This window comes from Elephantulus edwardii, unplaced genomic scaffold (genome assembly GCF_000299155.1).
Source record: "Elephantulus edwardii isolate Elephantulus edwardi_28Jun2011 unplaced genomic scaffold, EleEdw1.0 scaffold00150, whole genome shotgun sequence".
Lineage (NCBI taxonomy): Eukaryota > Metazoa > Chordata > Mammalia > Macroscelidea > Macroscelididae > Elephantulus > Elephantulus edwardii.
The window spans coordinates 901,681-914,975 of NW_006399900.1; positions in this window are offsets into that span (position 1 = coordinate 901,681).

The following is a 13,295-nucleotide window of genomic DNA, read 5'->3' on the forward strand; positions in this document are numbered from 1 at the left end:
ACTGCTGAGATTGAGCTTTTCCAAAATTTTTTTACCACAGATTTAGTCAAGCTAAGTCCTGTGTGGTCTCTCACTATGAAGGAAAGTCCTCAACGCTTGGGTGTCTCTCATCCTCTCTCCAGGTTCAGAGGTTTTCCGGAGGCAAGCTATTATGGGAAGTGGACGCCACTCCTCCTTCCAAGCTTGTTTTAATCGGGGAGCTCCACCCCACTTTCTGTCTGCATTGGGTAACCAACGCATTTGACACATCAGCGTCACAGTGTTCAGCCTGACAGCAACCACAAGGTACTGCTGTACGGTAACTTGTACACCAGGGGTATATGACCTAGAGGAATGTTTGAACAAAAACAATGAAAGACAGACCTGAGGGCCGCGGATTAAAAGTCACCCACCTTCGGCTCGGTAGCATCGCTATCCACTGGACCAGCTGCTCTCTCTCTCTGTATTGATGTTATTGTTGTTAAGTGACGTCGAGTCGCAGGCCACTCATAGTGACCCTATGAAAGAGAGTCCTCAATGCTTGTGTGTCTCTCATCCTCTCTCCAAAATTGTACAAAATTCAATCATTTGATCTCCAGCTTCATTTCTGCCACAAAGTCTATGTTTTAAAACTACCAATTATTACAATCACAGAGGCGAACGGTTCGAATCCACCAGATGCTCTGCCGGGGAAGGAGGTACAAGCTCCTCCTGTACCAGTCATATCTGATTTGATGGTACACGCACACAAAAATAATAAAAAAAATTAAAAAAAACACAAAAAACCCCCCTACCAATTATTTTTTGTTTCCAACTTGTGCATTCAAGCTACCAATTATTATTCATTCATCCTGATTTCATCTTTGATCAATTTCAATCTGCAAAAGTTGGTTGTTGTTGTTGATTGTCTTCAGAGTTGAGCACGACTCATAGCGACCCTATGAACTAAAGGCCTGAAGGCCCTCTACAATTCTCGACATTTATCAAAGTTCATAGAGTTGTTTAGGAAGTGGATTGTACTCCTGCTAGAAGTCTTCAATTTCCTCATATTTTGCTTTATTGGTTGGTGCATATATTTGAATAATATCTGTATCGATGGGTTTCCATGTATGCATATAGATAGAGTCTTATAATTCAGAGCATTGTACTTTAGGATAGATCTTGAAATATTTTTGACATTAAATGAAACACTATTCTGCCTCCTTTGGTCACTTCTGGCATAATAGGTCACACGATTTCATGATTAAAAATATACAAGTCCATCTCAGATCACTAATGCCTAGGATGTTGATTTTTTTCTTTTTTTTTTAATTAAATTTTATTAGTTTTAATGAACATTTACAGAGATTTCGGGTTTTTATTCATTCATTGTTGCACTGCTTTCTCCGCCCTCATCCCCAGTTTGTTCTTCTTCCCCCCACCCCCACCCCCGCAATGTCTGTTTTAATTGTCCAATTGCCACAGTGCTTGTCAAAGCCAGTTCTGATTAATCTCCTTTGTCGGTGTGTCCTTTGCCATTCCCTATCACTCCTCCCTGAGAGAGACTTCACCCTGATTCATAAGGAAAAGGGGATGGCGTTATTCTCTTAGCTACTTCCTGCTGAAAAGGGACGCTGTGGGTTTCAGGGTGAAGATCTTCTCTCACTACTCTAAAGGGCCCCTTTGGCAGTAGGAAACACATAGACTAATATGGAGATTGATTTTGGAATATAGATGCACTGTTATCAATTGTGCTTAGCCGTACATGTTCATATCCTTGAAGATGTATCATGGAAGTGTTGCAGCCTAGAAGATACAAATTTAACTAGCAAGTTAAAAGTGCATGAGTCAAAAATTGAAAAGCAATAATATTCTGAGTAGAGGTTCTAATAGTGGCACAAATCAAGTTACAGAGGTAAGGTGGTTCCATTGCCATCCTTACTCTAACTTAATTCTTTTTTTTTAATTTAAATTTGTTATTAATTCCTGTGAAAATTTACAGAGGCTTTGGATTTCCATTCATTCATTGTTGTAGATTTGTCCCCTCCCAAGGCTCCCCCCCACCAGACATTACCCTCTTGGAAAAGTAAAAGAAAAGATTCTTTCATTATTTTACAAACCCTCCCCCAGGTCCACTCCACCATGTAGCCATCGCTCTAGACTCCTGTCATGACCGAAATACCTAATCACATGTTTCTTTTAAACAGTTTTCTCTCTTCTCTGTTTCAGAGCAGCGTACATTATTGAACCCATGATTTTTATGTGTTCCATTTCAAATTTGCTGTGATGCTGATGTGTCAAATGTGTTAATGGTTGGTTATCCATGGTGGACAGTGCTGGGTGAAACTCCCTGATTAAAACAAGCTTGGAAGCAGGAGGGACATCCACTTCCATAAATAGCTTGCCTCCAGAAACCGTATGAACCTGGAGAGAGGATGAGAGACACACAAGTGTTGAGGATTCTCCTTCATAAGGTCATTATGAATCGCCTGCGACTCGATGGCGCTTAACAACAGCAACAATAACATCAATATAGAGAAATCAGCTGGCCCAGTGAACTGAAAGCGATGCAACCAAGCCGAAGGTGGGTGACTTTTAATCTGCGGCCCTTGGGCCTGTCTTTCATTGTTTTTGTCCAAACATTCCTCTAGGTCGTATAGTCCTGGTGTGTCTTGAAAACTTTAGTTTTTCCTAGATTCATACTTCATACAGTCCATGTTTCCACCTGCTCCTCTTCATTTTTTGTTTCTTCTTTTCTGAAGGACTCTACTTCAATGCTATACCCAACAGTGTCCCTCTGTTCTTTGGTTTTAGAAGGCCTTTCACTTAAAAAGTGGATAATCTATGACCCATCTATTCCATTGCTAGTAATATACTCCAAGAACATTAGAACAGGCACACAAAAGGAAATGTGTACATTTATGCCCATAGCAAAGCTAGTCACAATAGTAAGAAAACAGAAACAACCCTACTTCCCAGTAACAAATGAATGGGTTGAGAAATTGTGGTACATTCACACAACAGAATGCTGTGCAATACTAAGAAACAACGATTCTGTAATATACAATAGAACATGAAAGAGTCTCAAGAGCATTATGCTGAGTGAAATAACTTGATCTCATGAGTAAAAATATTGCATAGGACCCATATTGTGAAAATAGAAGGTTAGCCAAATAAGATATGTATAAATGTTCTAAAAGAGAGGGAGAAATGGGGAAGGAAATCACTAGGATAGCAGAGGTTAGTGAGTGGTTTGAGGGGTGAAGGAATAGAAAAGATTCAATGAAGACTTGAAAATATGAGATGATAGTAAGCATAGATCAATAGTAATTAATCTTATACAATACAATGTATATGGATGATTATATAAAGCACAAAATCCATTCATGAAACACAATGTAAATGAAAGCTTATACAAAACACAATGTATATGAATGATTGTTGGCAAACCAGTAAAAACATGTTTTTAAAAAGCAGATAATCCATGCTGTTTCTTAGTCTGGAAGCTCTGCTGAAACCTGTTAACCATGAGTGAACCTGCTGGTATTTGAAATACAAGTGTCATGGCTTTCAACAACACTGCTACCTGCAAATCACTCCAGTAAAGTCAACTGACAGACAAGTGCTGAATTCATAACAGCAAAGTATAAATAATGAATCCAGCATATAGAAACTACAAAATAAGGAGCAACATGCAAGTTACCCTGCCAGTACAACAAACTAACAGGTCAGTGCTGTATCCTTCAGAGTAAGCTATAAAACAAGCAAGTATACAAATACAATAAAATAAACATGCGTGCTGTGGGAAATGTATGTTGTGCATATGGCAAGAGTTGGTTTTCCCAGCCTGGAGCAGATTTTGTGCTGGTCTCAGAGAAGCCTAGTCTGCCTGTCTGAAGAGGGCATCTTTGCCAGCCCTTCAAGCAATCTAGGCCACTGGCTCAAGTCCTAATAGTTAGAGATGATGAACCAGCTGCAGGATCCATACTGAGCAAAAGCAGGAGAGTTTTGCTAGACATCTGTATTTATTAATTGCAGGCCACACATGGAGCTGACGTTATGTCAGATCTCTTCAGGGGAATGATTACATCATATATGCCAAGCCAGAGAATTATGGGTAGCCAAATGGACATAAGATCTTAACAATCACGTAAACAGATTAAGATGAAAGACCTGGTGATCTATTTCCAAAGACTAGGGAATATAAACCCCATGAATCATCTGATCCAAAATGAATTATGAGATATGTCACTACTGAGCAGTATATTGTTCTGTTGAGCAAAGGATTCCCATTAGTTTGAGATGAAGTAATGGCAACTAACAACAACAACAAGAGGCACCAAGTACAAAATTTAAATGGAGCTATAGGCTACAACATTAGTCTGTATTTAGGGAAGAAAGTTTGAGCATCCCATGTGACTATATTATAGGACAGGGTTTTCATAGACCTTTTTATTCAAAAGTCTCTATCTCCTATATAGTTTCAAATCACAGTATTTTGAATCTTTTTTTCCCCAGTAAACAAACAAAACAACAACAACAAAATCCCGAGGCTGTAGGACCTGTAGAGTTTTCTGTTTGGTAAAACTAAAATATTCCCCATTATTTGTTTGATTAAAGACTCAGTGATTCTGGTGTCCTACTGGTAGTTTCTTCCCACATTTGAGTGAAATGCAAAACAAAAAGGCTTAAAGTGCCAAGAAGTAGGCAGGTGTGTTTATATTGATTCTATCTATAGCTGCTGCTTATTTTGCTGTTACAGAATGAGTTTCTTCAAACTAAAAACTTTCATATCACATCAGGTCAAAATGCTGTTCTCTCAGCTTTCTAACTTTGTCCTCTCTGGAGCTCAAGGTGGTCCTAAGTCTGAGATTTACTCCTTTCTGTAGATGAGGTACCCCAAACTAGCAGTCCTGTCCAGGAGCAAGCTGAGACCTTATCCTGGAGAACTTCTGCTATTAAAAGAAAAGAAAAAAAAAGCCCTCTAGGAGAAAAAGAAACCGTTTGGTACATATTTTTCACACTGTGATTCCTATGGTCTCTACCACTATTTCTGAACCATAGTCCTATAGAGCAAATGTGGGTGTAGGCCACGCACAAATACACAAATAAAGGGAACATGTTCATGGTTAACTTATAGTTCTGCATGATAAACATGGCCTAGAGACAGGTCTGAGTTTGAACTCTCCCTTGTCAACTACCTTGAAGTGTGTGATCTTGAAGGAGTTACTAAAACTCTCTGATTCTTGCTGATTTCAGCAGCAAAATGGTCATAACGTCACTACCTTCTTGCTGTACTGAAGAAACGATTGTGTTCAGTTCTAGATCGACCTTGACTTATGCGGAACATGGCTGAGGCTATTACTAAATCTAGAAAATGAGCTAGCAACAAAAATATAGAAACTGGGAACCACAGTCTATCTTTGACTACCTCAAGGGTTTGTCTAGCTCATATTGTGTTTTAAAATTTCTTATTTACAACAAAAATTATGAATTGTGTTTTGTTCAATGGCACATAGATTGTTAACAGCTTTAGATTGCTCAGATCCACAGTCAACACTCTTGGCACCAGCAGCTAGGAAATTAAAAGACGTATTGCGATGGGAAAGTCTGCGGTTAGGGACCACTCCAAAGTACTGAAGAGCAATGGTGTCACTCTGGAGACTAAGGTGTGTCTGATACAGGCCATGGTCTTTGCAGTCACTTGCTATGCATCAGAGAGCTGGACAACGACTAAAGAGGATAGAAGGAGAATTTATGCCTTTGAGCAGTGGTGTTGGAAAAGAGTATTGAATATACCATAGACTGCTAAGAAAACAAATAGGTTTGACTCTAGGTTTGACCTAGAGAGGGTTAAACCAAGCTCCTCCTTGAAGGCAAGGATTCTGAAGTTTCATCTGACATACTTTGGACATGTTGCAAGGAGGGACCGGTCCTTGGAGAAGGATGTCATGCTTGGGAGGGTGGAGGGACAGAACAGGAGAGGAAGATCCTCTATGAGGTGGATTGATTCAGTGACTGGGATAATCAGGGTAGGTGTGTTGGAGACAATGAGATTGGCACAGGATAGAGCAGAGTTTAGGGCTGTTGTACATAGGATCACTATTAGTTGCAGGAAACTCGACAGCACATAATAACAACAACAGCACACGACAACAACAACAACAACAATATTTACGATCTTGAATATGTTGTAAAATGTATCCTGGACTTCCAGGTTATCACCCTGTACTTCTCTCTGTGGTCTTATGGCTAACAATCTTCCTCTCTCTCTCCTTCCCCCCCTCCTCTCTCTCTCTCTCTCTCTCTCTCTCTCTCTCTCTCTCACACACACACACACACACACACACTCTTCTCACTTTTTCTCTGTTTTTCTTATCTGGCCTCTTCATGCATCTAAGTTTGTTACTTCTTGGTTAAAAGGAGTGTACAGATGCTTCTAACTCAGAATATACATGATTCTATCCCTCAAAACATTCAATCTGTATGTTGAGGAGTTCCTTTGAGGAGCTAGGCTATATGAATAAGAGATGCCACACTCCTCCTCCTAGTGTCCATCATCTCAGATATTTTGCTCAGCATATAGATTAAACAAGTATGGAGACAGAATACAACTCTGATGCACTCCCTTCCCAATTCCAAACCATGCAGTGTTCCTCTGCTCCATTTTCACAACAGCCTGCTGGTCTAGGTATAGGTTTCTCATGAGCACAATTATGTTCTCTGGGATTTCCATTCTTTTCAGTGTCAGCCACAACTTGTCATGATCCACACAGTCAAACACCTTTTCATAGTCAATAAAGCACAAATAGACATTCTTCTAGTATTCCTTACTTTCAGCCAGGATTTATCTGACATCAGCAATGATATTCCTGTGGCCAGGCCCTCTTTTAAATCCTGCTTGAACTTCTGGCAGGTCCTTATCTATGTCCTGTTCTAGCCATTTTTAAATTATCTTCAGCAGTATTTTGCTTGCATGTGATATCAGTGATATTGTTTGATAATGCAATCAGCTGTGGGTGGGAACTAATTAACTGGCTCTGATTTCATTTACAACCAGCTGTGGGAGGGAGGCCTCTTGTGTAGGCTAACGGGATCTGGTGGGCAGGTCTTTACATTTAAAAGTCGGTTGGGCCCGAAGGCCACAGGACCAAGTATTAATTGTGTCTGGAGAGAATAGCACTTGTCTCTGTTTTCTGTAATATTGAAATCTGTGCTACTGGTGTGTCAAATTCCTAAAGGGTTTTCCATTATGGGCAGGTTTTGTTGGAGCTTTCTGATTAACACAGACGAGGAAGCAAGATGAGCCATCTACTTCCTAAATAAAGGCTTGAAAACCTAATGAACACTAAACAAGGAGGATAGCTATAGTAGCGTAGTGGTAGAATCCAAATTAGAAGTCAGTTGAAATTAGGAAAATCAATAATAAACATTATACAATAACTGAAACATGGAATGTACGTAGCGGGAATGTTGGAAAACTGGAAATTGTTAAAAATGAAATGGAACACATGAATATTGACATATTAGGCATTAGTGAGATGCGATGGACCAGCTTCAACCAGTTTGAATCAGATAATAATATGGAATAGTCATAGAAGTAGCAGTCCAGAAATCAGAGAAGTTGTGCTCCAATCCCAAAGGTACTGAATTCAAATCCACCAGCTGTTTTGTGGAGAAAAATGGGCAATCTCTTCCTGTGAAAACCCATTGGAGGGTCTGTTATGAGTCTTGTCAAACTTGATGACAATAGCTGTCAAAGGACCTCTCCACAGTGCTAAAGAGCAATGCTGTCACTGTAAATACTAGGGTATAACTGATCCAAACTATCATATTTTCAATTGTCTCTGACGCATTTGAAAAGTAAACAATGAATACAAAAGACCAAAGGATTGAGGCCTTTGAATTCTGGTGTTTGAGTAGAGTACTGAATATCCTATGGATTTTCAAAGGAAGAAAAAAAAAATAAATCCATTTTGAAGAAAGTGCAATGAGGGTGCTCCTGAGAGGCAAGAATGGAGAAACTCCATAAATGTGGACGTTCTTCAGGAGGGGCCAGTTCTGGAAAAACTTACTGCTTGTAAAGGCAGAGGGTCAAAGAAAGAGAGGAATACCCAAAACAAGATGGACTGACGTAGTGATGGGAACATGTTAGAGATCATGAAGATGGTTCAGTATAGGACAAGATTCAGACGTACCATCCTAATGATCCCTTACATGTTAACATCACTACGTCAGTCCACCACTGGACCAATAGGCCATGTCAGGATGGACAGAGAGGAGATCCAAACTGTCAACAGCTTCATCTTGCTTTGATCCATAATTAACACTCTTGGGAAGAGCAGTCAGGAAATAAGGAGACACATTGCACTGGGAAAATCTGCAGTTAGGGACCTTTCCAGATTATTGAGAAGTAGTGATGTCAGATCGAGGACTAGGGTGCATCTGATTCAGACCATGATGTTTCCGATAACTAGCTATGCACCTGACACCTGGACAATGAATAAGGATGACAGAAAAAGGAATTTATGCCTTTGAGCTATGGTGTTGGAGAAGAACACTGAACATTCCATTGAAGGCCAAGAAAATGAATAGATATGTCATGGTGAGGGTACAGCCAGAGTGATCTTTGGAGGCAAGAATAATGAGGCTTCACCGAACATACTTTGGACAGATTGCTAAGAGGTGTTACTCCTTGCAGAAGGTCATGATGTTGGGAAGGGTGGAGGATCGGTGAAAGAGATCCTCAGCCAGGTGGATTGACAAGGTGACTGCTAAAATGGTCTGTTGTGTATCAGGAAACATGAGAATGGTGCGGGACAGGATTGGTTTCAGATCTTTTGTCCACAGGGTCGCTATGAGTCATACTCGATTCAACTTGATGGCACCTAACAATAACAACAACAACAACAACATGACCTTAAGTTATAGTTGACTCAATAGCACAACACAGTGACAGCAACAAATCTTTCAAAGATGAAGATACCAAATATTGTTTACATGTCTTTTTCTGAGCAACAAGCCACCTACAACATAAAAACTTAAAACAACTGTTTAATATTTTGTTCTCATGAGACTAGGAATTGGCCAAAGTATTTGGTTGATACGGGCCAAATCCGGCTGATCTTGCTAGTCTCATTCCTTTGATCACCTTGTTGCTCTCACTGCCTTTGCCGTGAGCTGGCAGCCTTGTTGAGAAATAACCAGTCTCAGTTAACCTCCTCTGAGATGACCCCAGTATCTTCCATTTTTCTCATAAGTCTATTACAAGATGACAAAACATATACTCAGAGAAGCAAAATATCAAGCAGAAACATGCATACTTTTCCAAGTTTTAAATTATGTCAAGTTTGTTATTATCCCTTTTTCCAAGGCAAGGTAAAGTCCAGAGTGTAGGAGGGCATTAAGCGTTAAGAAAAAGTGAAAAAAATTGGAGTCATTAAAGCAATAAATCTATCAAAATGTTAAAGTGCTGCTTTTGTGAAAGTGAAGGAGGTACCTTATTTTCTTTGTCATTGCTGAAAAACGTTACAGCTTTCCACTTCTGATTTTATTCCCTCCACACACTGAGAGCAAAGAGAGTTTCGGAGACTTGAAAATTCTTCTATTAGATCTCTTGGGAACGGTGAAAGGATGATTTTAAGGACACTGTCAACTAGGAGAACTTTTTCTAAACAAATCCTGCTCCAGTTTCTGACATCTCAATTTTAACATTAAGAGCTGCCTGTTTTCTGGGGGGTAGGGGTGTACTGTGTCTTTGGCCACTTTGCCCTACCCCTCTCTAAAACCAAGAAAGATTACTTATTTCTTTTAAAGGGGAAATTAAGTAACCCACAAAACAGGTGGATTAGTTATTTTTGCAAAGTAACACTTGTGGGTTTTCCACAGACTTGTGCTCAAGTGTAGATTCTGCAAGATATTAACTAGTGAGTTCAAGGTCGCCAGTTGTCCTGCAGGAGAAAGAGGAGTAAGCTTTTCTCACACTATTCACAGCCTCTGAAAACTCACTGGAGGATCAGGAATGAATTGGTTTCCACTTGACAGCAGTAAGCTTGAGGCTTTTGTTTGTCTTTTTATAAAAGTATTGCTGTTAAAATCTCAGATGAGTGATCCAATTATAACTTACACTTTTTAAAAGGTGATGCAAAAAAACAACTATGAGATATCATCACACTCCAGTCAGAATAGCAAAATTTAACAGAACAGCAAACATCAAATGCTGGTGAGGTTGTGGACAAACTGGAGTCCTTATTCACTGTTGGTAGGAGTGTAAAATGGTGCAACCACTGTAGAAGGCTGTATGGTGCTTTCTCAAAAAGTTGCAAATAGAAATACCATTTGAGCCAGCAATTCCACGACTGGGAATTTACCCTAAAGAGACCATAACTGACATCCAAGCAAATATATGCACACCCACGTTTATCGCAACTTTGTTCACAATAGCAAAGAATTGTAAACAACCTAAGTGCCCATCAACAGACGAATAGATAGAGAAGCTGTGGTATATTCACACAATGGAATATTATGCTGCATTGAAAAACAAAGAACTCATGCAATATTATTCAAAATGGGTGACCCTGGAGGACATTATGCTGAGTGAAGTATCTCAATCAAAAAAAAGACAAATACTGCATAGTGCCACTGTTGTAGAACGGGACTGACATCAGGGTTGGGGTAAGACTGAGAAAAACTGGATACATTATGTATACTGCATTGAAACAGTTGAGTGAGAGAACAGTTTAAAAGTGATATAAGATAGGGTATTATGGTTATCACAAGAGTCTAGAATTAAGGTTGCATAGTGGAGTGTACTTGGGGCGGGGGGATTATGTACCAATGAAGGAATTTTTCTTTTACTTTTCAAAGAGAAGAGCAAACTGGGGAGGAGGGGTGGGCGGGGAGAAAAGTGCAACAATGAATGAATAGAAATCCAAAACCTCTGTAAATGTTCATTAAAATTAATAAAATAAAATTTAAAAAAAAGTGATGTAAAGTGTAATGGGACATTGGAAGCACTCTTTTTCCAAAACAGTGTTTTTCTAAATTTTTAACTGAGAAAATAATGTCAAAACCATTCACTACATTGTTTTCATCATAGTTGTTGTTAGGTGCCCTCTAGTCGACTATAATTCACAGTGACCCTATGAGTAAAAGACCAAAACCTTGCTCTGTACCATCCTCACAATCTCTGATAGGCTTGAACCCATTGCTACAGTCACAGGGTCATCATCTCGGTGGGGGTCTTCTTCTCTTTCTCTGACCCTCCACCTTTCCCAGTATGATACCTCTTTTCCAAAGGTATCAATTATATTTCTGTCATCTTTATTCATTGTTCGATGTTCTGATGTATAGAAAATAACCACTTGGTTTGGATTAGGCACACTTTAGTCTTTAAATTAACATCATTGTTTCTTAGGACTATGGGAATGTTCTTGACAGAACATTTTCTCAATGTCAAGTCTTTTAATTTATTGACTGCTGATGCCATGGGTGTTGATTATGGATTCAAGTAAATGAAATAGTTAACAACTTCAGTCTTTTATATAATTTTGCCTATAGGTCCAGTGGTGAGGAGTTTTGCTTCCGTGATGTTGAGATGTAACCCATATTGAAGGTTGTAGTCTTTGATCTTCTGCTGTAACTTTTTCAAGTCCACTTTCTTTTCTGCAAGTAGGATTGAGTCATCTGCATAATGCAGGCTGTTGATGAGTCTTTAATCCTGATGCCATATTATTCTTCTTCATATAGTTTTTGAATGATTTGCTCAGCATATGGATTGAATAGCCATGGAAAAAGGATTAAAGCTTGACACACACCTTTCCTGATTTTCAACCATACAGTGTTCCCTTGTTTTGTTTGGACAAATGGCTTCCTGGTCTAGATACAGCTTTTGCAATAGCACAAGTTAAATGTCTGGGATTCTTATCTTTTCAGTATTATTCATGATTTGTTATGATCCACCCAGTCTTGTGCCTTTGCGTAGTAAATAACACATAGATAGACTTTTCCCCCTGATATTCTTAACTTTTAGCCAGGATCCATTTGGAATCAGCAATATATCCTTCCTGCTTGGCGTCTTCTGAATCCATCTTGAATTTCTGGCAGTTTTATATTTTTTGTTGATGAATGATTTTTTAATATACTAGTTTACATACGAAATTTGAATAATCTGTTTTCCAGAACAGATTTTTCCAATTTCCCTTACCCTCCCACCCATCAAATTGTACAACCCCCTGATTAATTCTCCCTTCCCCCCGAACATCCTCATCCCTCTACCTCCACCCACCTCCCTCTCTCCCTCCCCTTGGGTCCTTATACTCATTCTACAATAATAGTTTTATGCAAAGCCATTTTATTATTTACTTGTCCTTACTGATTTTATACAAAACCATTTTTATTATTTATTTGTCCTTATAGGACTGAGCTAGTTCACTCGGCATAATGCTCTTCACTTTAGATAATAATTCACAAAATTATTGCTCCTGCATGCTGTGTAGTATTCCATTGTGTCAATGTACCGTAATTTCTCAATCCATTCATTTGTGGTTGGACATCTGCATTGTTTCTATGTTCTTGCAATGGTGAACAATGCTGCTATGAACATTGATGTACAAGTCTCCACTTGTGCCTCATTTCTCATTTTCCAAGTAGAAGAATAGCTGGGAAATATGTAATGTTGATGAATTATTTATTCCAGTCAATTTTTAATAATCTTCAGCAAGATTTTAAGTGGATGTGATATTAATGATATTGTTTGACAATCTCCAAATTCTTTTTTTGGATCACTTTTTTTGAGAATGAGAACCAATATGGATTGCTTCCAGACTGTTGGCAGGTAGCTATCTTCCAGATTTCTTGACAAAGACTGTGTGCACATCTTAAACTACATCTGTTTATTGAAACATATCAGTTGGTATTCCATCTATTCCTGACCTAAGAAAAAGATAATTTATCTTTTGCCAATGCCTTTTTGTCACTTTGAATTTCTTCCTTCATGATCATTGGTTCTTGATCATTTGCTACTTCCTGAAATAGTTCAGTGTAAATGATTTTTGGGACATTGACTCTGTGCATTTCTTCCATCTTACTTTGATAATTCTGTCATCATTCCAGTTTTTGCCCACAGAATCCTTCAGTATTGCAACTTGATGCTTGAATTTCCCCCCTTAACTTTCAGTATGAGAAATGCTGAGCTTGTTCTTCTCTTTTTATTTTCTAACTTCAGCTTTGTCTTCTCTAGTTGCCCTTTTGAAATATTCATTTCTTTTTCTTCAGTACATCTTCCTTTTGGTTAACTCCTCTACACTCTACTGCAATTTTCTGAGTCTCTTCTGACA